At 45.4% G+C, this 24,132-nt stretch overlaps 1 long non-coding RNA gene across 2 annotated transcripts in view; it reads left to right on the top strand.

Moving 5' to 3' along the window:
* The window catches only part of LOC130682036 (uncharacterized), a 52,542-nt gene that overhangs the window by 16,963 nt on the left and 11,447 nt on the right, over positions 1-24,132 (top strand). For both annotated transcript variants that reach the window (XR_008995342.1, XR_008995341.1), the window contains exon 2: positions 14,365-14,499. This is a non-coding gene — a long non-coding RNA (uncharacterized LOC130682036). The remainder of the gene's footprint in view (positions 1-14,364; positions 14,500-24,132) is intronic.

Consider the following 24,132-nt stretch of genomic DNA (forward strand, 5'->3'; position numbering starts at 1 on the left):
AGCTATTATAAACACAGTCTGATGATTCTTTATTTCTCTCCCTTCTTATTCCTCCTCCTCCCTTCTTCATATGTTGGGTGTTTTGTTGTGTGCTCTTTTTAGGTGTGCTCCCATCTAGAGCAGTCCCTGTAGGATGCCCTGTAGAGGTGGTTTGTGGGAGGCAAATTCCTTCAACTTTTGCTTGTCTGGGAATTGTTTAATCCCTCCTTCATATTTAAATGATATTTGTGCTGGATACAGTAGTCTTGGTTCGAGGCCCTTCTGTTTCATTGCATTAAGTATATCATGCCATTCTCTTCTGGCCTGTAGGGTTTCTGTTGAGAAGTCTGATGATAGCCTGATGGGTTTTCCTTTGTAGGTAACCTTTTTTTTCTCTCTGGCTGCCTGTAATACTTTGTCCTTGTCTTTGATCTTTGCCATTTTAATTATTATGTGTCTTGGTGTTGCCTTCCTTGGATCCCTTGTCATGGGAGTTCTGTGTACCTCTGTGGTCTGAGAGACCATTTCTTCCCCTAGTTTGGGGAAATTTTCATCAATTATTTCTTCAAAGACATTTTCTATCCCCTTTTCTCTCTCTACTTCTTCTGGGATACCTATAATTCTTATATTGTTCCTTTTCGTTTGGTCACTCAGCTCTCTTAAAATTCTTTCATTCCTGGAGATCCTTTTATCTCTCTCTGCATCAGCTTCTCTGCATTCCTGTTCTCTGTTTTCTAGTACATTAATGGTCTCTTGCATCTCGTCCATTCTGTTTTGAAGTCCTTCCAGAGCTTGTTTTATTTCTGAATTCTCCTTCCTTAGTTCTTGCATATTTCTCTGCAAGTCCATCAGCATGGTTATGACTTTTGTTTTGAAGTCTTTTTCAGGAAGACTGGTTAAATCTATCTCCCCAGGTTCTTTCTCAGGGGAAGATGTAGCAGATGCCGAAGCTGTCTGGGTTAGTCTTGTCTGGATCATATTTTTTTGCCTTTTCATGTTGACAGGTGCTATTGACTGTCAGCTGGGAGGGCCAAAATTTTCACTTGCTACTGGCCTTTCTTTACTGGGACAACTGCGCCCCCTAGTGGCATGTGTTAGGTAATTGCGTGTAGTGTGGGTCTTTGTGTCTTGCCTGGCCGGAAGGGAGAAATTTCCCTTTCTGTGGGCGGAATTTGTCTCAGGCTGCTTCTCTGCTTTCGCAGCGCCCGGTGGGGTAATGGATGGGGGGGCTGCTTGACTGTTTACCTCCGTGAGGGTTCTCAGAGCTCTTGCCCAGGGGGTTAGTGCACCTGGTTTTCCCTGTAATTTCCAGCTGCTGTACTGTGACCTGGGTTGTTTCCGTCAAGCTGTTAAGTCCCTGTCCCTTTAAGACTTTCAAAAAGCCCCCGCTTTTCTTTCTCACAGGGGCATCAGCTTCGGCACCCGCTCAGAGGTCTTACTCCCTGTTCCCCCAGTATCCACGGCCCCCTGGGCACGTACTGTGTCTGCGCTCTGGCCCGGATGGCGGGGGCTGGGTATTCAGCAGTCCTGGGCTCCGTCTCCCTCCCGCTCTGCCTATTCTTCTCCCGCCGGGAGCTGGGTGGAGGGGCGCTCGGGTCCCGCAGGGCCGGGGTTTGTGTCTTACCCCTTTCACCAGTCGCTGGGTTCTCGCTGGTGTAGCTGCAGTCTGGCCACTGTCCTGCGTCTTCTGGTCTCTCTTTTAGGGCTAGTTGTGTTTGTTGTATTTTCAAAAGTACATATGTTTTTAGTAGGAGATTCCCACTGTCCTACTCACGCCGCCATGTTGGCTCCTCCACTCCCTCTGCCCATTTTTTAATCAGGTTATTTGCTTTTTGGTTGTATTTTCACTGATATTTTAAAATTACGTTTTGCAATTGACTGTGACTGCTGAGTGGGAGTGCTTGATTCTGGTGTATTGTTTGTAGACCATTTCTTTGCTGACCTCATTCCCTACGTCCAATTGTTTGTAGATTTTGTTGAGTTTTTATATAAACTTTATATAAAACATACTTAAAAGTGGGTGAATCATTACTATCCAGCACAATAAATTATCACAGAGTTTTTAGTTTGTTAATGAAATTTGTGAACAGTTATAATTTTTTTCCTTCTTAGTCCTTATACCTCTATAAACTGATGTCTTCTGTATAAAGTAGAATTTCTTGTTTGAAACAATTTCACTTAAGCATCTCTGAGGCGTCATGCTCTAATTAGCTGTGTTTGATTCGTAAATACTGTTGAAATTACCTAAAAAAGTAAGTTACCTTTATTTGGAAATTCCAACAGAACTTAATAAAAGAGCCTGCAGGGTGGTGGTGATGCCGGGGTTATTGTTTCTAGAGTCAAAGAATGAACTTAACAGTCAAGGTATGAGAGCCAGGGAGACTTTTATTGAGAGATACAGTGAGAGGACCAACAGAGCTCCTGGAATGAGCCAGGAGGGGACAAGAGAGCCCGTAGTGGTATGTTGTCTAGGGGTTTTATAGGCAGTTGAGGATTTGGGGGTAATGGATAAAAGGATTAGTGGTGTGGACTTTTTAAGTGTTCCCTGAATATTAAAAATTAACAGAAGAAATTTCCTGCCTTTATTTCTCTCTGGGATACCTGCTTCTCGGTCTAGGAGCATATCAAAAGGCTGCCTGCCCAGCCCCCAAGGTGGGCTGAGGTATTGTCTGTTTGCTAAAAAGTTAAGAATCTTACTTCTTAAACTTACTGGGTGTTAAAATGCAATCTTTAAGGGGGTATCCTTCCTGCCTTTTACTTTTACTATGTTGTTAAAGCTGGGTCTGCATGCTAAATTAGTTGCCCAGTTTGCAAAATCACCTCATCAGATCTGAAGGAGGAAAGACAGCACATAGGCCTGGGGGTTTTGCATGCTAAAGTGAATTTACGTTATGATTACAAATGATTAGCATAATAAAAACATGTGCTATAGTCTTTCTGGGGAATATTAACTGATCTCACTGAAGAATGACCCTAGAGCTTAGTGTTTAACACGGAATTTTCATAGGCGGTTTCCTTGCATGTAGTTACATTGCTCTGACTACAAATATCCTGCCTCGCTTTTTCCAGATGACCTCACCCTATTCTGTCTAAGCCTATGGTCCCTGTCTCAGTGGTATTTCAGTTAACTCACCACAGTCCAGGATTTGGTGTTCAGCATTTGTGAACTGCTGAAATGAAATTTGATGATAAACAAATACAGATTAATTCAGTGAGACTAAGATAGATGTAGAGAGAAAAACAACCCACATTCTATATTAATATATTCTTCTCAATGACCAGAATACTCAGTTCCTCTCTCCAGGGCATGTCATTTCTGGTACTGGGCCACTTGGGAAGTCAAACTAAGAAAGCAACACATTGTGAGACAGTGACCATGGGCTTAGGCAGAGTAGGGTGAGGGCCTCCCGAAAAAGCAAGGCAAGATATTTACAGTCAAAGCAATGTAACAATGTAAAGTCCCTATCAAAACTCTGTGTTCAGCATTACGCAAAGTCAAGGTTGAAAGGGTATCTTGCTGTGACCCTCCTTACCCCAAAATGGCTCAGGAGACATGGGCCCACACAATATATTTTATTATCTGAAAGAGAAAATGACTGCCCCCAGAGAGAGGGAGCAGCAGCTCGTGGGTAAGTGTGAGAAACACACTCACTGGTCCAAATTCAATAAGTGGACACAGAGACAAAGAGAACAGTGGAGCAAGGCTTTAATGACAGTCTTGCAAGATCATGTGTCTGGTGGGCAGGCACACCTGGGGAGTTTGGCGCCAATAATTTATCTCCTAGTGCACGAGTCCCTCCCCTGGTTCTTCATTGGCTGAGTACTACAGTGTTCACAGTCTTCCCTGGACGTCGCCTAAGCCCATTATATCTTTCCTTTACATTTGTCTTATTCTTATTAGTAGGTTTAAAAAACTTCAAACAGGTATAGCCAGGCCCTTATCAATTCCCCCACCCCCACTCTCAGCCCGAGCAGGTTCCACCACGTGGCCCTTTGTTAATACCTTACTGTTAAAATGTTTAAACATCCTACTGGGAATAAATCACATTTAGGTTTTATACTCTTCCCTAACAGTGAGGAAGCACATTTTTAAGGAGTAGGGGTAGGGTGTTGATGCCGGGGTTCTTCTTCATAAAGCCGAAGAATGAGCTTCACAAACAGTCAAGGTAGGAGAGCAAGGTACAGGCTTTTATTTAGAGATAAAGTGAGAGGACAGGGCTCCTGGATCACATCAGGAGGGGACAAGAGAGTCCGTGGTGGTGCATTGTCTAGGGGTTTTATAGGCAGTTGAGGATATTTGGGAATGTGAAAAAAAGTTTAGCGGTGTGTGTTAGGGTTCTGGACTCCAGGGCTTCTCCATAGAACAAACCACACAGGCACAGAGATGTAAATCCAAGCAAAGTCTTTATTCAGCCAGCTAGCTGGGGCCGACAGCACCTCCCCTGACACGCAGGTCGAGTTCGAGCTGTCGACCCCCAAGCAACTTTAGGTATAGATTATATAGGATTTCCACAGCCGTTGCACCAAAGCCCACACATTACCACAACCAATGAATTTAAAACACATCCCATACTTTAACCAATAAAGTTGAAACGGGGACCCGCTGCTTGCCTGACCTTTGCATGAGCATTCCTTAACGTCTTGTCACGAGTTTTGTCCCCCTTAGGGTATGGAAACTGGGTGGCTCTCGCTCTAGGGTGTTTCCTGCATTCCTTTACATTCCCTCCTTTTCTTGACTAAACTGAGGAATCTTCCACAGCGGCATCTAGGGCCTGATACCTTTGACGAAGGACTAAAAGTTGGACAGTGTCAATCCTTTCCCGCACAAACTTAACAAGCCTGTTAATTATGCATGGGCCAATCGTAAGCAGCAACAGCAGGATGACCAGTGGCCCTGCAATGGCCAAGAGGAGGGTAGCGAACCAAGGTTTGTATTTGAACCAAGACTCAAGCCATCCTTCGCTACTTTCATATTCTCTACGTCTCTTCTCTAGATCTTTCTTCAGTTTGGCCAGGGAGTCTCTTACTGCACCTGTTTTGTCTACATAGAAACAACATTCTTCCTTTAAGGCTGCACACAGCCCACCTTCTCTTAAAAACAGGAGGTCCAGGCCTCTTCGGTTCTGTAGAACCACCTCCGACAAGGAAGTGAGGGATTGCTCCAGGTCTGACATTGTCGGAGTTGTTCTAGGTCCCTATCAATTGCCAGCCTCAGGGCTGTGAGCCCCTGTTCCCGAGTTACAAGGGCTGCGACCCCAGTGCCTGCCCCTGCTATCCCTAGGGAGAAGAGGGCCCCACTTGTCAGGGCAGTAACAGGCTCCCTCTTTCTCCGGTGGGGGCTCGGCACTTCTTCCCAAAAAGAAAGGAGGGATTCATGAGAACGATATATAAGGCGAGGTAGAATGGCCACGAGCACACAAAACTCACTGCTAGCATTGAACACAAGGGTGGACAGGGCCGGGGTGAGGCCTGTCTTTGAACAGAGCCACCAACCCGAGGAGGGTATAACCCACTTTCCTGGCTCCCACGTGGTGTTATTATAGGAGGAGCATAACTGACTCTGGGCCGTAGGGACTGTACCCACACATGTACCAGTGATTGAGACCTGAGTGATCGTAAGTCCCCTCGGTCCCCTGTCCCAAGGAGTGGGATAGGAGTCGTTGATAGTGTAGGAGCCATTTATCCCGACTGCCTCATAGAAGGGGGGGTGAACCTGGGTAGCATAACCAACAGGGATCAGTGAAGGAGGGAGTGGTGTGGTTCAGAGTTTATGCTACTGCCCGTACCATCTCCCACAAGGGGTTATCTAACCCGGACGGATGCAAACCCGGTCTTCCTGCGGGTTCTGGAATCAGCTTCACAGATGTGGTTCCCTGAAAAGTCCATATTAAGGCGCTTATCAGCAGGATCCCCTTCATCTTCGGCTTAGGTGTAGTTTTAGAGGATTCGCAGGCTGCTGCTGCACCTTCCACTCTTCCTCACGGGCTCCTGGATCCTTATGAGGCAGGACCTTCTGAACGTGGGTGTGATGCACCCAGGGAGCGATACCATCTACCTTGAGGGCAGTGGGGGTGGTAAACAATACAACGTAAGGTCCCTTCCACCTGGGCTCGAGTGTCCTCACTTGGTGTCTCTTGACCCACACCATGTCCCCTGGGACTATGCCATGTTCCGGGCTCGGAATCTTCCCGCCCTCATAATATGCTCTAATCAGGGGCCAGATTTCCTGTTGCACTTTAGCCAGAGCTTACAACACATTCAGGTAGTCAGGGGCGGGGTCCCCTGCCCCGGAAAGCTGTACTCGCCGAGTTATGGGTGGAGGAGCTCCATACATTATCTCAAATAGAGTTAAACCATGTGCATAGGGGGAGTTTCGAGCACGGAAGATGGCTGAGGGAAGGAGGGTCACCCAGTCCCTGCCAGTCTCTAATACCAATTTAGAAAGGGTCTCCTTCAAGGTCCAATTCATTCTCTCTACCTGCCCGGAGCTTTGTGGGTTATAAGCACAATGTAACTTCCAATCTACCCCCAAAGCCTGGGCCAGTCCCTGCAGGATCTTGCTAATGAAAGCCGGGCCGTTATCTGAACCTATGGCTTCAGGGACCCCATATCGGGGGATAATTTCTTCAATTAATCTTTTTGCTACTACCTATCTTGTCTCATGCTTGGTTGGAAAAGCCTCCACCCACCCTGAGAAGGTATCTACCATAACTAGCAAATACTTGTACCCATACTTCCCTGGTTTTACTTTGGTGAAGTCTATTTCCCAGCTCCTCCCGGGAGTCCTCCCCCTTTCCCGAGTACCTGTCGGGTGGGGCCCTCTTGGGGCTGGTTTCAGCATTGCACAGCTGCTGCATTCTCTCGTGATCTGACGAGCTGCTTCATTCTCGTGGGGAAACACCAACTGTGCAGACTGGAAAAGGCTGAGCAGGTTTTTCCAGCCTAGATGGGTGGACTTATGCAGATTAGCAAGCATGTACTGTCCTAATGCTTCTGGCAGGATCAATCTACCTTCTTGGTCCCTACTCCAATTTCTCTCCTCAAACACTCTACCCGAGACTTGTTTCCTAATCCACTCAAGATCCTGAGGGGAATACTCAGGTTTGGGTGGCAAGGCGGGCAGTTCAGGTATGGGTACCTTGAGGGCTGCAAGTACAAGAGAGTCCGAGAGGGCCGCCCTCCTAGCTTCTGCATCAGCATGTTTGTTGCCAATGGCCTCAGGCATCTTCTTTGATTGGTGGCCCGGTACATGTATAACTGCTACTGCCTTCGGTTTTTCGATAGCAGCCAGTAATCTTTGGACTTCTTGTAGATTCCTCAGCTCCTTTCCTTCTGTGGAGCAGAATCCTCTTTCCCGTTAGATGGCACCGTGGACATGGACAGTGCCAAAGGCATATCTGCTATCTGTGTAGATGTTGGTCCGCTTGCCTTCTGCTCTCTCCAGGGCCTCAGCAAGAGCAATAAGTTCCGCCTTCTGTGCTGAGGTGCCAGGGGGCAGGGCTGCGCTCCAGACTAACCCCCCTCGTGGGTCACCACCGCTGCCCCTGCTCTCCTGACTCCCTCCTGCACAAAGCTGCTCCCATCTGTGTACCAATTTAGCTCACAGTTCGGTAATGGTGTGTCCTTCAAGTCTGCTCGCATCAGGATAATTCCGGAGAGGATGTCTCTACATTCATGGATGGGGGTCCACAGATCTGGGTCCGGCAGAATGGTGGCAGGATTTAAGGTCACAGGGTCGGAGAAGGCAATTCGAGGAGAATCTAGTAGGAGCCCTTGGTAGTGGGTGAGTCTTGTATTCGTCATCCATTTTCCTGGAGGATGCCTGAGGATCCCCTCCACAGTATGTGGGGCTGTTACCCTCAAGTTCTGGCCAAAAGTGAGCTTGTCTGCCTCTTTTACCAGTAGAGCAATGGCTGCTAGGATACGCAGACAAGGTGGCCATCCGGAGGCCACGTGGTCTAGTCGCTTGGACAAATAGGCCACAGGTCTTTTCCATGGGCCTAGCTGCTGAGCCAAAACTCCTTTAGCCACTCCTTTCTTTTCATCTACAAACAGGATGAAGGGTTTTTCTGGGTCTGACAAAGATAAGGCGGGGGCCTGGAGGAGAGCTTCTTTTAGTCTGTCAAAAGCCTCTTGTTGTTCTTGAGTCCATTGCCAGCCCCGCCCTCTTTGGTTGCCTCATATAGCGGTCGGGCTATTTCTGCATACCCTGGAATCCAGAGCCTGCAGAACCCGGCTGAGCCAAGAAATTCCCTCACTCCCCGGGGTGAGAAAGGGACAGGGATAGTCAGAATAGTTCGTTTCATGGCCTGCGTTAGCCACCTGGCTCCATTAGATATTTTGTACCCCAGGTAGATCACTAACCTTTGACGGATGTGGGCTTTCTTGGCACTGGCTCCATATCCCAGTTCACCTAGTTCAGCCAACAAGTTCCCTGTGGCTTCTTCCCACTCCTCACGGGTTTCTGTGGCCAGCAACAAGTCATCTACATACTGCAGCAATGTCACGCGGGGGTGGCTCCTGCGAAAGGGCTCCAGGTCCTGGCTTAGGGCTTCATTGAATAAAGTGGGAGAGTTTTTGAAACCCTGTGGCAGTCTAGTCCAGGTAAGCTGCCCTTTTCTTCCTCCCCCTGGTTCCTGCCACTCAAAGGCAAACAAAGGCTGACTAACTTCAGAAAGGGGGATACTGAAGAAGGCATCTTTCAAGTCCAGAGTAGTATACCACACATGTGAGGGTGGCAGGTGGCTGAGCAAGGTGTAAGGGTTGGGCACTGTGGGGTGGATGTCCTCGATCCTTTCATTAACTCTTCGCAAGTCTTGCACCGGTCGGTATTCTCTGCCACCAGGCTTCCTTACTGGAAGCAGGGGCGTATTCCATGCAGATTGGCAGGATTTAAGGACTCCAGCCTCTAACAGTCTGTGGATATGGGGTGCTATCCCTTTCCTAGCCTCTTCCGGTATTGGATACTGCCGGACTCGGATGGGCAGGGCCGCGGCTTTGAGCTGAACAACAACTGGGGGCAGATGTTTGGTGAGACCAATTCCTCCGGTTTCGGCCCATGCAGAAGGGAACTTCTGCAACCAAGAGTCTGTTTCTCCCTGGCCCCCCTCTTCTTGATCTGCCTGAAACAGGCGATGCTCGTCGGCTAGGGATAGGGTTAGCACATGCACCGGTTGTAGGGACTGCCCTTCTTTGTCCATGATCTTTATCCCTTCGGGTTCAAAATGAATGCACGCCCCGACCTTGGTCAATAAGTCTCTGCCCAGTAATGGTGGGGGGCTTTCGGGTACAACCAGGAATGAGTGAGAGACCTGATGTCTTCCTAGGTCCACTTTTCTATTAGTAGTCCAGGCACATTTCTTGGACCCTGTTACTACCTGGACTACACTTGTGCTTCTTGGGTTTAGGGGACCATGGGTTTGGTTGAGAACTGAATACTGTGCCCCCGTATCTACCATGAACCCAATAGGAGTCCCCTCCACACACACGGTTACCCAGGACTTGGGGAGGGGTGCCAAGTCCCATCCCCGTCAATTCTCCTCTAGGTGCAGGGTCTTAACGGGGTTCCCTCCTCCTTGTTCCTTCCTTTTGGGACACTCTCTTTTCCAGTGCCCATATCCCTTGCACAGGGCGCACTGATCTTGTCCTAGCCGGGATGGGCGGGGTCCCTTTCTTCAAGGAGATCTAGGGCTCCCCTCTACTCCAGCTAAGAATATCCTAGCCATCTCCTCTCTGCTTCTTGTTCTCCCTCTTCTGAAATTCTCTGTCTTCTTTCCTATTTTTCTCCTGCACTTCCCATTTCTCTTTCTTCAGCCTTTCTTCCCTATCTTCCAGAGTCTCTCTAGCATTGAAGACTTTCTCCGCTTGCTGCAGCATTTCTCTAACAGAGATCTCTCCTAAGTCATCCCGCTTGTGGAGTTTCCTCCGGATATCGGGGGCTGCCTGGTTGATGAATGAGAGGACTACAGCTGATCTGTGTTCCTCTGCCTCTGGGTTTATGGGGGTATATTGCCTGTAAGCATCAAACAGCCTCTCCAGATATGCGGCCAGGCTTTCCTTTTCTCTCTGAACAATAGTTTTTACCTTAGCTAGGTTAGTGGGCCATCTGGCGGCCGCCTGGAGACCAATCATCAGAGTCTGGCGGTAGACCCGGAGACGCTCCCTACCTTCTGCCGTCCCGAAGTCCCAGTTTGGGCGTGTAAGTGGAAATGCCTCGTCAATGATGGGCTGGAGGGTAGTAGGTCTTCCATTTTCTCCGAGGACATTTTTCCTGGCTTCATTGAGGACGCGCTCTCGCTCTTCCGTTGTGAAGAGGATGTGGAGCAACTGCTGGCAGTTGTCCCATGTGGGACAATGGGTGAACATAATGGACTCTACCAGTCCTACAAGACACTTGGGGTCTTCCAAGAAGGGAGGGTTCTGAGTCCTCCAATTATAAAGGTCACTAGATGAAAAGGGCCAATACTGATATTGCTGAGCTCTGCCCGGACCGCCTGCACCGATGGCACGCACAGGCAGAACCGGCACTGCTTCTTCTGAGGTGGAGGAGGGGGCCTCCCCTTCTAGCTCCCTCACCCCTCGAGGCCTCAACTGCATTCCTCCCGTTCTACCTGGCGCCCAGCGTGGAGCCAGGGCGGGAGAGCGTGAGGAAGGTCTTTCCAGCCTCCTGCCTTCTCCTGCTGAGGAGTCTTGGGAAGCTGTGGCCTCCAGATCCCTGCTGGGCTCTCCAACCTCGTTCTCTACCCCTCCTGCAGCTTCACCCACTTCTCCTGCATACGGGGGTGGCTGCTCAATTGGCAGAGGGGGGTAGAGGAGGGAACTGTCAGGGAGAACAGGTGGCGCACTTGGGCACACAGGGTTTCTGGCCCTATGATCAGGGGGTTTTAGATCTTCTTGGGCAACTAAGACGGAGGTTTTTAGTGTGTCAGTGTGAAATTTCCCACCAAAAAAGGCCTCAGCCAGGAAGGGGGATTCTTGGCCAAATTTTCCCAGACAAGCATATAGGGAAGCTGGTCAGGGTGGCCCTCAGGGTCTGGCCAGGAGATGATGGCTTTGACCTTGCCAATAAGGTCCAGGGAAAGACACCCCTGGTTCGGCCAGCCTACTCCAAAGGAGGGCCCCTCGGCTGAACAAAAGGTATCAAGCTTACTTTTCTTGATACTAAGACTCATATTTAGGGCCTGTTCCTTGACCTTCGGAAAGTGGGAAAGGATCAGACCTTTAGGAGTAGCCTGAGTCTGGCCCATGGTGAATAATGCAAGGAAGACAAAAGGCGAAAAGTAGAAGTGCCACTTTAAACAAGATGATGACTGGTGTATGTGCTTGTGGACAGGTGCCTGTTGTTGCACAGTTTTTCTTCTGCAGGGGACGCGAATTTATCTGGGATTCACGGCTGTGACCCCCTTATCCTGTCACGGGAGTCTTCCAGCGGCGGGGGCCCTAATGGCTCTTAATTGCCCGACCCGTGCCCACAGGGGAATGATTTAGTGGCAGAAAGGAGGAACAGAGAGAACAGGAACAGGAGAGCCTCAGAGTAAGAGAAACTTAAAGGGAAAAGCGCAAAAAGAAATATTAACCAATACCCAATAAAACAATCAACAATAACACCAAACACACACACCACATTTGATCGCACTCGCTCGGACCGGTCCTTCTCTCACTCTGGTGCGCACCACACTCACCACTTTCAGGATCCTCAAAAACTCTCGTGATTCTCCCAAAAGGCGTCCACTCGGACTGCCACAGGGTGACGAGCTCGATCCTTTCCTCCTCGGGCGCCAGGTTCCTGCCGATCGGACTTCCCTTCCTAAGGCCAAATCACTCGGACCTTAGGGCCAGAACTGGTTACCTGGGCTTCACCCAGGGTCACTAACCTGGGGACCGGGACTACCAACCCGGACTTCCTTACTCGGGATCACTAACCCGAGACCAGACACGGGATGGCGACTCCCGCTTTATACTGGATTTATGCAGACACGAGGGGGCGAACCTCGAATTACACTGCCCCGTCCGGACAATCAGACCTTGCCTCCAGCCGTCCCTTGTTCTCCGGGAAGTCGCTCGGATCCTGGACGAGCCCCCAAAATGTTAGGTTTCGGGACTCCGGGGCTTCTCCAGAGAACAAACCACACAGGCACGGAGATGTAAATCCAAGCAAAGTCTTTATTCAGCCAGCTAGCTGGGGCCGACAGCACCTCCCCTGACACGCAGGTCGAGTTCGAGCTGTCGACCCCCAAGCAACTGTAGGTATAGATTATATAGGATTTCCACAGCCATTGCACCAAAGCCCACACATTACCACAACCAATGAATTTAAAACACATCCCATACTTTAACCAATAAAGTTGAAACGGGGACCCGCTGCTTGCCTGACCTTTGCACGAGCATTCCTTAACGTCTTGTCACGAGTTTTGTCCCCCTTAGGGTATGGAAACTGGGTGGCTCTCACTCTAGGGTGTTTCCTGCATTCCTTTACAGTGTGGACTTGTTAAGTGGTCCCTGAATATTAAAAATTAACATAAGTGTTTGTAAAATTGTAACATTTTCAAAATAACTCGCCTGGCTTTAGTATATCTTCATATCAATAGGCGTTCAGAGGTGGAAAGAAGTATGGCTTTAGTGCATTTGCATCTTTCCTCATGGGTGGAGAAGTTTATCTCCATATCAATGGGTGAGTACCTGTGGGACCTAGGGCTTATCTGTACCTGAGAGGTGAGGGGGAGGGCAAGTGTGGTTGCTGCTGAAGCAGAAAAGAAAGAAGGCCAGACTGCAGTTTGTGAGCAATAAATGGGTTTTAAACTTTATTTCTCCCTTTGGCTGATTTTAGTTTTTTAGAAGTATTTTGCCCTGGGATTTCCTCTCCCCTGACACAATTGGCATAGTATTGGCAAGATTCCTCTGAACCAGAAATCTGTTATAATGGGTGCGACCTTTGGGAGGGCCACCGCTAGAAATGATGGGGAGAAGCGGCGCTCGCACTGAGGGACATGTGTCTACACTCATGTGGTCATGGAGGCACCACCTCCATGCTGGCCACGCTGACCCTGGCCTGTGGCCCGAGACTAAGGCTACTGCTTCTGCCACTGCTGCTGCTCTTGCTGCCGGGCAGAGCCTGACCATAACCATGGAAAGGAGCAGAGGTCCGGGTCACCTTTATAGAGAAGCAATTGGCTGCTGTGTACCATGCCTTGCTGGCTACAGAGCCCATCGCCGGAACAGCTCCGACCAAGGTAGTAACCTCCTATCCCATCGTGGGGTGGGTGCGAGACTGGACCCAAATGCCACGGAGTGGTGTGGCACAGACACCTCAAAGGACAATATGGGCCCATCGGTGTGACTTATCTTTCATCTTTGAAGAAATCAGCCAAGCCTGGAAGGAGTGCCCTGCACGTTGTGCAGATCAGCAAACCACCAAGAGGGGCCTAGAGCATCTCTCTGCAGCCTATGGTCGGTCGCCGGTTACTGAGAGTGATCGAGGTACCCACTTTATTGGACATGTGTTGCAAGGATGGGTGCAGCAATTAGGAGTAAAATGGACGTGGCCCTGGACATTTCAACACATGGACCAGCGATGGCTGGCTCTTTTGGCACCTTGGGGAGAAGGCCTGGAAGCTGGCCTTCTGTGTAAATTGGCCTCCGACAATCACAGTTATTTGCTTCTATATTCTTTTTGTCCTGGATGCGCCTGCTGGCTGCAGCTGCCCCGTGATGGCTGGAATAGACGAGCTTTGGACTTAATCTGCATGGGACTTTGAACCTAGATGAATCCTTTGGCTTGAGAATTTTGATTGTGTTGCTGTAGTTAAGAAAATAATGTTTAAAGAGAGGCTTGACTTTGTCTAACGTTTGGTAAAAGTTTTGTAAGCAATCTAGCATGATTGTTAAGAATGAGTAAACAAGCGTAGAAACGTATTTTGTGCTTAGTGAGAGATTGTGCTGAAGTACATTTGCTTAATCTGCATAGGCTGAATCCTCTGGCTTGAGGATTATCAAGATTTTATTGCTGTTGCTATTGCATGTTACTAGATTGTTCGGACAGGGGGATCAAGGAAATTGTAAGGCAAGATTTCTGTAAGGGTGGATTGTGGGTAAAATTGTAACATTTCCAGAATATCTCCCCTGGACTTAGTATATCTGCGTATCAATAGGCATTCAGGGATGGAAAGAAGTTTGGCTTTAGTGCATTTGCATCTTTCTTAAGGGGTGGAGAAATTTATCTCCATGTCAATGGGTGAGTACCTGGGCAACCCAGGGCTTATCTGTACCTGAGAGGTTAGGGGGAGGGTGTGTGGTGTGGTTGCTGCTGAAGCAGAGAAGAAAGAAGGCCAGACTGCAGTTTGTGAGCAATAAACGGGTTTTAAACTTTATTTCTCCCTTTGATTTTAGTTTTTTAGAAGTATTTTGCCTCAGGATTTCCTCTCACCTGACTGACAATAAGGAATTTCCTGCCTTGATTTCTCTCTGGGACATCAGCACCTTGGTCCGGGAGCACATCAATAGGCTGCCTGCCCAGCCCCTAAGGTGAGCTGAAGTATTGTCTCTTTGCTAAAGAATCTTGCCTCTTAAACTTCCTGGGTGTTAAAATGCAATCTTTTAAAATGGAATTCTTCCTCCCTTTTACCATGTCTACAGCTGGGTCTGCATGCTAAGTTAGTTGCTCAGTTTGCAAAATCACCTCTTCAGATATGAAGGAGGAAAGACAGCACATAGGCCTGAGCCTTTTAGTATGCTAAAGTGAATCTTACACATGGTTACAAATGATTAGCATAATAAAACATGTGCTACTGTTCTTTATCTGGGGAATATTAACTGATCTCACTGAAGAATGATTCTAGAGCTTAATATTTAACAGAGTTTTAGTAGAGGGTTTTCCTTGCCTGTAGTTACATTGCTCTGACTGCAAATATCCCGCCCTGCCCCCTCCGGAGGCCCTCACCCTACTTTGACTACATCCATGGTCCCTGTCTCATTCCCCCCTCTACATATAGAGGACCTAGCTGCTGCTAGGGAGAGGGGGCGATGACCGCTCTGGCTGCTTCAAGCTAAGAGGGGGTGCAGTAAGGGGTGCAGCTAGGTCTCCATCAGTGGTCGCTAGGGAGGTCCTCAGAAGATGGGAGTTTCCATCCTGGGTTCTATTGCCATCACCATCTGTAGTTTTATGGCTTTTAGGTGAGATAGAATAAATCATGTTATTAGATTAAGCAAACAGGGGCTAAATATTAATATAAGGAGAATGATGAGTTCAGTAAGTAGAATAGATTTGCACCAAAAGGATTTAGAAACCCAGCTCCATATTGTAGTAGTCCATGGGACCTCTGGGTCTGACATAACTTGGACTTGCTTTTGGAGGACCTGGAGTAAATCAGAGACATTTTTTTGAATAATTTGGAATATACACACAACAATCACTTTTGATTATGGCACAGGTCCCTCTTTGTGCTGCTGTTAAAATGTCTAATGCTGTTCTTTAGATAGTATCATTTAAGGCCTTTTGCCTTGTAACGTATTATTAATGGGCCAGAATTTTACATTCCAGTTAGTTATTTCAACACTTAATACTTTGTGGGCAGTGTACACATCATTTTTAAGAATTTATAATTGTAACAAGTTATGTCTCTGGAGACACCCACTAAGGGATTCTTGAGGTACTAGAAACAGGAAGTAATCTGCATATCTAACAGGATGAACTTTTATTTACTTTAGCTAAATTTTCAGCTCAAGTTAAAAAGGAGTTTGATTTATTACAAAAGGAATATTAGAGAGTAGCAAATAGAAGAATGTAGAATTCATATTGATTTTTTTTTTTTTTACTTTTGCATACATTTTTTTTTTTTAAACAACTATTTTTTATTGAAGGGTAGTTGACGCACAGTATTACATTACATTAGTTTCAAGTGTACAACACAGTGATAAAACATTTATATACATAATTCTAGGTTCCAGCTATCACCCTACCAAGCTGTTACAATATCTTGACTATATTTCTTATGCTATACATTACATCCCAGTTACTTATTTATTTTACCATTGGAAGTCTGTCTGTCTGTCTGTCTGTCTGTCTTTATTTATTTATTTATTTATGTATGTATGTATGTATGTATGTATGTATGTATGGAGGGCATCTCTCATATTTATTGATCAAATGGTTGTTAACGACAATAAAATTCTGTATAGGGAAGTCAATGCTCAATGCACAATCATTAATACACCCCAAGCCTAATTTTTGTCAGTCTCCAATCTTCTGATGCATAACAAACAAGTTCTTACATGTAGAACAAATTCTTACATAATGAATAAGTTACATAGTGAACAGTACAAGGGCCGTCATCACAGAAACTTTCGGTTTTGCTCATGCATTATGAACTCTAAACAGTCAGTTCAAATATGAATACTCATTTGGTTTTTATACTTGATTTATATGTGGATACCACATTTCTCTCTTTATTATTATTATTTTTAATAAAATGCTGAAGTGGTAGGTAGATACAAGATAAAGGTAGAAAACATAGTTTAGTGTTGTAAGAGAGCAAATGTAGATGATCAGGTGTGTGCCTGTAGACTATGTGTTAATCCAAGCTAGACAAGGGCAATAAAACATCCACGTATGCAGAAGATTTCTCTCAGAACAGGGGGGGTGAGGTTCTAAGCCTCACCTCTGTTGATCCCCAATTTCTCACCTGATGGCCCCCCTGCGACTGTGCCTGTCTTAGGTTGTTCCTCCCTTGAGGAATCTTACCCGTCTCTGGCTAACCAGTCATCTTCCGGGGCCATACAGGGAAATGTAAAGTTGGTAAGTGAGAGAGAAGCCTTACTCTTTGAAAAGGTTAGCTTTTTACTTCTTTGCATATTTATGCCCTGTGGCTTCTATGCCCAGCATTTGTCTTGAGGTATCTTTACCACTTGGAAGAATTATGATACTCGGTAAATTTGATATGAGGCACGAATTCTATTTAAGGGTTGTAATTAGGAAGGAAGAAGAAAAGCTATAGAAGTAGCAGGCGGAAGAAAACATGGGAAGATTGATTATTTCTTTGACATATCTTCTTGTAGAGTAACTTCAGCATGTATAGGTTTTAAACTACTAATTAAATTGCGCACACACATTAACATAATAAGAGTATAGTTACATAACCAAAGCATACCTGTAATAACCAGCCATCTCCAGTGAAACCAAGAAATCCAGTTAGGCACCTTAGGCATTTGTGAAAACTTATCTATGATGTGGTGGATATTGTCCAACTGAACTTGAACAGTCTGAGAGAAATCAGACAAATTAAAACAACCCATTCCTGGGGAATATTCACATCCCTTATGTTCTTTTAACAGTAAATAGTCTGTAGTTGTAAGATTTTGGAGCGCTACAATTTGCACTTCTCCTAATTCTTGGTTGAGTTCTAACACTATAGATCCAGTCAAATTTGTTGTTTTACTGTATGCACAGGCCAGCTTAGATATCTCCTTCCTCATTCCCATGGCAAGTCCAGGAACTGGTGGGATGAGTACATCTACAGCTGTAGCGGGGCGTGGATCGTTGTTGGGGTTTTTTGATGATCATCTTCTGGCATAAGTCTTCCAGAGAGTGCTGATGTTGGAAGTTCTCTTTCATATTGTATCTTAGTTCATTTTCGGGGTAGCCCAATTAGGCTTTGATCTTCTGTATAGACGCAAACAGACCCTTTGCCTACACTTTTATATGCCCTTTATACCCTTGTGTAGAACTCATTGGAGGTTACCACACAGGAACTGCCCTTTTTTTTTTTTTTGGTATCACTAATCTATACTTACATGACGAATATTATGTTTACTAGGCTCTCCCCTATACCAGGTCTCCCCTATAAGCCCCTTTACAGTCACTGTCCATCAGCATAGCAAAATGTTGTAGACTCACTACTTGCCTTCTCTGTGTTGTACAGCCCTCCCTTTTCTCCTAACCCCCATGCATGTTAATCTTAATACCATCCTTCTTCTGCCCCCCCTTATCCCTCCCTACCCACCCATCCTCCCCAGTCCCTTTCCCTTTGGTACCTGTTAGTCCATTCTTGAGTTCTGTGATTCTGGTGCTGTTTTGTTCCTTCAGTTTTTCCTTTGTTCTTATATTCCACAGATAAGTGAAATCATTTGGTATTTCTCTTTCTCCGCTAGGCTTGTTTCACTGAGCATAATACCCTCCAGCTCCATCCATGTTGGTGCAAATGATTGGATTTGCCCTTTTCTTATGGCTGAGTAGTATTCCATTGTGTATATTTACCACATCTTCTTTATCCATTCATCTATCGATGGACATTTAGGTTGCTTCCAATTCTTCGCTATTGTAAATAGTGCTGCGATAAACATAGGGGTGCATCTGTCTTTCTCAAACTTGATTGCTGTGTTCTTAGGGTAAATTCCTAGGAGTGGAATTCCTGGGTCAAATGGTAAGTCTGTTTTGAGCATTTTGATGTACCTCCATACTGCTTTCCACAATGGTTGAACTAACTTACATTCCCACCAGCAGTGTAGGAGGGTTCCCCTTTCTCCACAGCCTCGCCAACATTTGTTGTTTGTCTTTTGGTTGGCAGCCATCCTTACTGGTGGGAGGTGATACCTCATTGTAGTTTTAATTTGCATTTCTCTGATAATTAGCGATGTGGAGCATCTTTTCATGTGTCTGTTGGCCATCTGTATTTCTTTTTTGGAGAAATGTCTGTTCAGTTCCTCTGCCCATTTTTTAATTGGGTTATTTGTTTTTTGTTTGTTGAGGCGTGTGAGCTCTTTATATATTCTGGATGTCAAGCCTTTATCGGATGTGTCATTTTCAAATATATTCTCCCATACTGTAGGGATCCTTTTTGTTCTATTGATGGTGTCTTTTGCTGTACAGAAGGTTTTCAGCTTAATATAGTCCCACTTACTCATTTTTGCTGTTGTTTTCCTTGCCCGGGGAGATATGTTCAAGAAGAGGTCACTCATGTTTATGTCTAAGAGGTTTTTGCCTATGTTTTCTTCCAAGAGTTTAATGGTTTCGTGATTGACATTCAGGTCTTTGATCCATTTTGAGTTTACTTTTGTATATGGGGTTAGACAATGGTCCAGTTTCATTCTCCTACATGTCGCTGTCCAGTTTTGCCCGCACCACCTGTTGAAGAGGCTGTCATTTTGCCATTGTATGTCCATGGCTCCTTTATCAAATATTAATTCACCATATATGTCTGGGTTAATGTCTGGATTCTCTAGTCAGTTCCATTGGTCTGTGGCTCTGCTTTTGTGCCAGTACCAAATTGTCTTGATTACTATGGCTTTATAGTAGAGCTTGAAGTTGGGGAGTGAGATCGCCCCTACTTTATTCTTCTTTCTCAGGATTGCTTTGGCTATTCGGGGTCTTTGTTGTTTCCATATGAATTTTTGAATTATTTGTTCCAGTTCATTGAAGAATGTTGCTGGTAGTTTCATAGGGATTGCATCAAATCTGTATATTGCTTTGGGCAGAATGGCCATTTTGACGATATTAATTCTTCCTAGGCACGAGCATGGGATGAGTTTCCATCTGTTAGTGTCCCCTTTAATTTCTCTTAAGAGGGACTTGTAGTTTTCAGAGTATAAGTCTTTCACTTCTTTGGCTAGGTTTATTCCTAGGTATTTTATTTTTTTTGATGCAATTGTGAATGGAGTTGTTTTCCTGATTTCTCTTTCTGTTGGTTCATTGTTAGTATATAGGATAGCCACAGATTTCTGTGTGTTGATTTAGTATCCTGCAACTTTGCTGTATTCCGATATCAGTTCTAGTAGTTTTGGGGTGGAGTCTTTAGGGTTTTTTATGTACAGTATCATGTCATCTGCAAATAGTGACAGTTTAACTTCTTCTTTACCAATCTGGATTCCTTGTATTTCTTTATTTTGTCTGATTGCCGTGGCTAGGACCTCCAGTACTATGTTAAATAACAGTGGAGAGAGTGGGCATCCCTGTCTAGTTCCCCATCTCAGAGGAAATGCTTTCAGCTTCTCGCTGTTCAATATAATGTTGGCTGTGGGTTTATCATAGATGTCCTTTATTGTGTTGAGGTACTTGCCCTCTATTCCCATTTTGCTGAGAGTTTTTAACATGAATGGATGTTGAACTTTGTCAAATGCTTTTTCAGCATCTATGGAGATGATCATGTGGTTTTTGTCTTTCTTTTTGTTGATGTGGTGGATGATGTTGATGGACTTTCGAATGTTGTACCATCCTTGCATCCGTGGGATGAATCCCACTTGGTCATGGTGTATGTTCCTTTTGATGTATTTTTGATTTCGATTTGCTAATATTTTGTTCAGTATTTTTGCATCTACGTTCATCAGGGATATTGGTCTGTAGTTTTCTTTTTTGGTGGGGTCTTTGCCTGGTTTTGGTATTAGGGTGATGTTAGCTTCATAGAATGAGTTTGGGAGTATCCCCTCCTCCTCTGTTTTTTGGAAAACTTTAAGGAGAATGGGTATTATGTCTTCCCTGTATGTGTGATAAAATTCTGAGGCAAATCCATCTGGCCCGGGGGTTTTGTTCTTTGGTAGTTTTTTGATTACCGCTTCAATTTCGTTGCTGGTAATTGGTCTGTTTAGATTTTCTGTTTCTTCCTGGGTCAATCTTGGAAGGTTGTATTTTTCTAGGAAGTTGTCCATTTCTCCTAGGTTTCCCAGCTTGTTAGCATATAGGTTTTCATAGTAGTCTCCAATAATTCGTTGCATTTCCGTGGGGTCCGTCGTGATTTTTCCTTACTCTTTTCTGATACTGTTGATTTGTGTTGACTCTCTTTTCTTCTTAATAAGTCTGGCTAGAGGCTTATCTATTTTGTTTATTTTCTCGAAGAACCAGCTCTTGGTTTCATTGACTTTTGCTATTGTTTTATTCTTCTCAATTTTATTTATTTCTTCTCTGATCTTTATTATGTCCCTCCTTCTGCTGACCTCAGTCCTCATTTGTTCTTCTTTTTCCAATTTCGATAGTTGTGACATTAGACCGTTCATTTGGGATTGCTCTTCCTTTTTTAAATATGCTTGGATTGCTATATACTTTCCTCTTAAGACTGCTTTTGCTGTGTCCCACAGAAGTTGGGGCTTAGTGTTGTTGTTGTCATTTGTTTCCATATATTGCTGGATCTCCATTTTGATTTGGTCATTGATCCATTGATTATTTAGGAGCGTGTTGTTTAGCCTCCATGTGTTTGTGAGCCTTTTTGCTTTCTTTGAACAGTTTATTTCTAGTTTAATGCCTTTGTGGTCTGAAAAGTTGGTTGGTCGGGTTTCAATCTTTTGGAATTTACTGAGGCTCTTTTTGTGTCCTAGTATGTGGTCTATTCTGGAGAATGTTCCATGTGCACTTGAGAAGAATGTGTATCCTGTTGCTTTTGGATGTAGAGTTCTGTAGATGTCTATTAGGTCCATCTGCTCGACTGTGTTGTTCAGTGCTTCCGTGTCCTTACTTATTTTCTGCCCAGTGGATCTATCCTTTGGGGTGAGTGGTGTGTTGAAGTCTCCTAGAATGAATGCATTGCAGTCTATATCCCCCTTTAGTTCTGTTAGTATTTGTTTCACATATGCTGGTGCTCCTGTGTTGGGTGCATATATATTTAGAATGGTTATATCCTCTTGTTTGACTGAGCCCTTTATCATTATGTAGTGTCCTTCTTTATCTCTTGTTACTTTCTTTGTTTTGAAGTCTATTTTGTCTGATATTAGTACTGCAACCCCTGCTTTCTTCTCACTGTTGTTTGCTTGAAATATGTTTTTCCATCCCTTGACTTTTAGTCTGTACATGTCTTTGCGTTTGAGGTGAGTTTCTTGTAAGCAGCATATAGATGGGTTTGGCTTTTTTATCCATTCTGTTACTCTGTGTCTTTTGATTGGTGCTTTCAACCCATTAACATTTAGGGTGACTATTGAAAGGTATGTACTTATTGCCATTGCAGTTTTTAAATTCGTGGTTACCATAGGTTCAAGGTTAGCCTCTTTAGTATCTTACTGCCTAACTTAGCTCACTTATTGAGCTGTTATATACACTGTCTGGAGATTCTTTTCTTCTCTCCCTTGTTGTTCCTCCTCCTCGATTCTTCATATGTTGGGTGTTTTGTGCTGTGCTCTTTCTAGGAGTGCCCCCATCTAGAGCAGTCCCTGTAAGATGTTCTGTAGAGGTGGTTTGTGGAAAGCAAATTCCCTCAGCTTTTGTTTGTCTGGGAAGTGTTTAATCCCACCGTCATATTTGAATGATAGTCGTGCTGGATACAGTATCCTTGGTTCAAGGCCCTTCTGTTTCATTGTATTAAATATATCATGCCATTCTCTTCTGGCCTGTAGGGTTTCTGTTGAGAAATCTGATGTTAGCCTGATGGGTTCCCTTTATAGGTGACCTTTTTCTCTCTAGCTGCCTTTAACACTCTTTCCTTGTCCTTGATCTTTGCCATTTTAATTATTATGTGTCTTGGTGTTGTCCTTCTTGGATCCTTGTGTTGTGGGTTCTGTGTATTTCTGTGGTCTGTTCGATTACTTCCTCCCCCAGTGTGGGGAAGTTTTCAGCAATTATTTCTTCTAAGATACTTTCCATCTCTTTTCATCTCTCTTCTTCTTCTGGGACTCCTATAATACGGATATTGTTCCTTTTGGATTGGTCACACAGTTCTCTTAATATTGTTTCATTCCTGGAGATCCTTTTGTCTCTCTCTATGTCAGCTTCTATGCGTTCCTGTTCTCTGATTTCAATTCCATCAATGGCCTCTTGCATTCTATCCATTCTGCTTATAAACCTTTCCAGAGTTTGTTTCATTTCTGCGATCTCCTTTCTGGCATCTGTGATCTCCCTCCGGACTTCATCCCATTTCTCTTGCGTATTTCTCTGCATCTCTGTCAGCATGTTTATGATTCTTATTTTGAATTCTTTGTCAGGAAGACTGGTTAGGTCTGTCTCCTTCTCTGGTGTTGTCTCTGTGATCTTTGTCTGCCTGTAGCTTTGCCTTTTCATGGTGATAGGAATAGTTTGCAGAGCTGGGATAAGTGACGGCTGGAAGGACTTCCTTTCTTGTTGGTTTGTGGCCCTCCTCTCCTGGGAGAACAGCGAACTCTAGTGGCTTGTGCTGCGCAACTGCGCGCAGACAGGGTTTCTGCTTCCTGCCCGGTTGCTATGGAGTTAATCTCCGCTGTTGCTGTTGGTGTGGCCTGGCTCGGGCAGCTACTCCAAAATGGTGGAGTCGCGTTGGAGCAGGAGCTGCTGGGAGGCTATTTATCTCTGTAAGGGGCCTCCCTGCTCCCTGCAGCCCAGGGGTTAGGGTGCCCAGAGATCCCCGGATTCCCTACCTCTGGATTAAGTGACCCGCCTTGCCCTTTTAAGACTTCCAAAAAGCACCCGCCAAAACAAAACAACGACCACCAAAAAAAAAAAAAAAAAAAAAAATTTTTAAATTATAAAAAACAAAAGGTGGTCGTTGATTTTTCTTTATTCTCCGGTGCCAGCCTCAGGCCTCTGCTCACCGGTCTTTCTGCCCTGTTTTCCTAGTATTGGGGTCCCTATCCCTTTAAGACTTCAAAAAAGCGCTCGCCAAAACAAAACAGCAAAAAAGCAAAAAAAAAAATGGTCGCGCACTTTTCTTATGTCCTCCGACACCCGGCCTCCAGTACCCGCTCACTGTTCTTCCTGCCCTGTTTTCCCAGTATCGAGGGCCCTGCACTCTGGCCCGGATGGCTGGGGCTGGGTGTTCCGCAGTCCTGTGCTCCGTCTCCCTCCTGCTCTGCCTATTCTTCTCCCGCCGGGAGCTGGGGGGAGGGGCGCTCGACTCCCGTGGGGCCGGGTCTTGTATCTTACCCCCTTCGCGATGCGCTGGGTTCTCTCAGGTGTGGATGTGGTCTGGATATTGTCCTGTGTCCTCTGGTCTTTATTTTAGGAACGGTTGTCTTTGTTATATTTTCATAGATATATGTTGTTTTGGGAGGAGATTTCCGCTGCTCTACTCACGCCGCCATCTTCGGCCCCTCTCCCTTATTGATTTTATAGGAGGAGATTTATAATAACATAAAGAGATGAGCATGCTGTATTTATGAGTACAGAAAAACTATGCAGTATTAAGAAGTCATGGGGTACTTATCTTAAGTGTCTTTAGTTGGGGTGTTTTTCTTTTTGAATTGTAGTTTCAAGTTTTTTAATGGTTCGCAGGCATA

This window comes from Manis pentadactyla, chromosome X (genome assembly GCF_030020395.1).
Source record: "Manis pentadactyla isolate mManPen7 chromosome X, mManPen7.hap1, whole genome shotgun sequence".
NCBI classification, from domain to species: Eukaryota; Metazoa; Chordata; class Mammalia; order Pholidota; family Manidae; genus Manis; species Manis pentadactyla.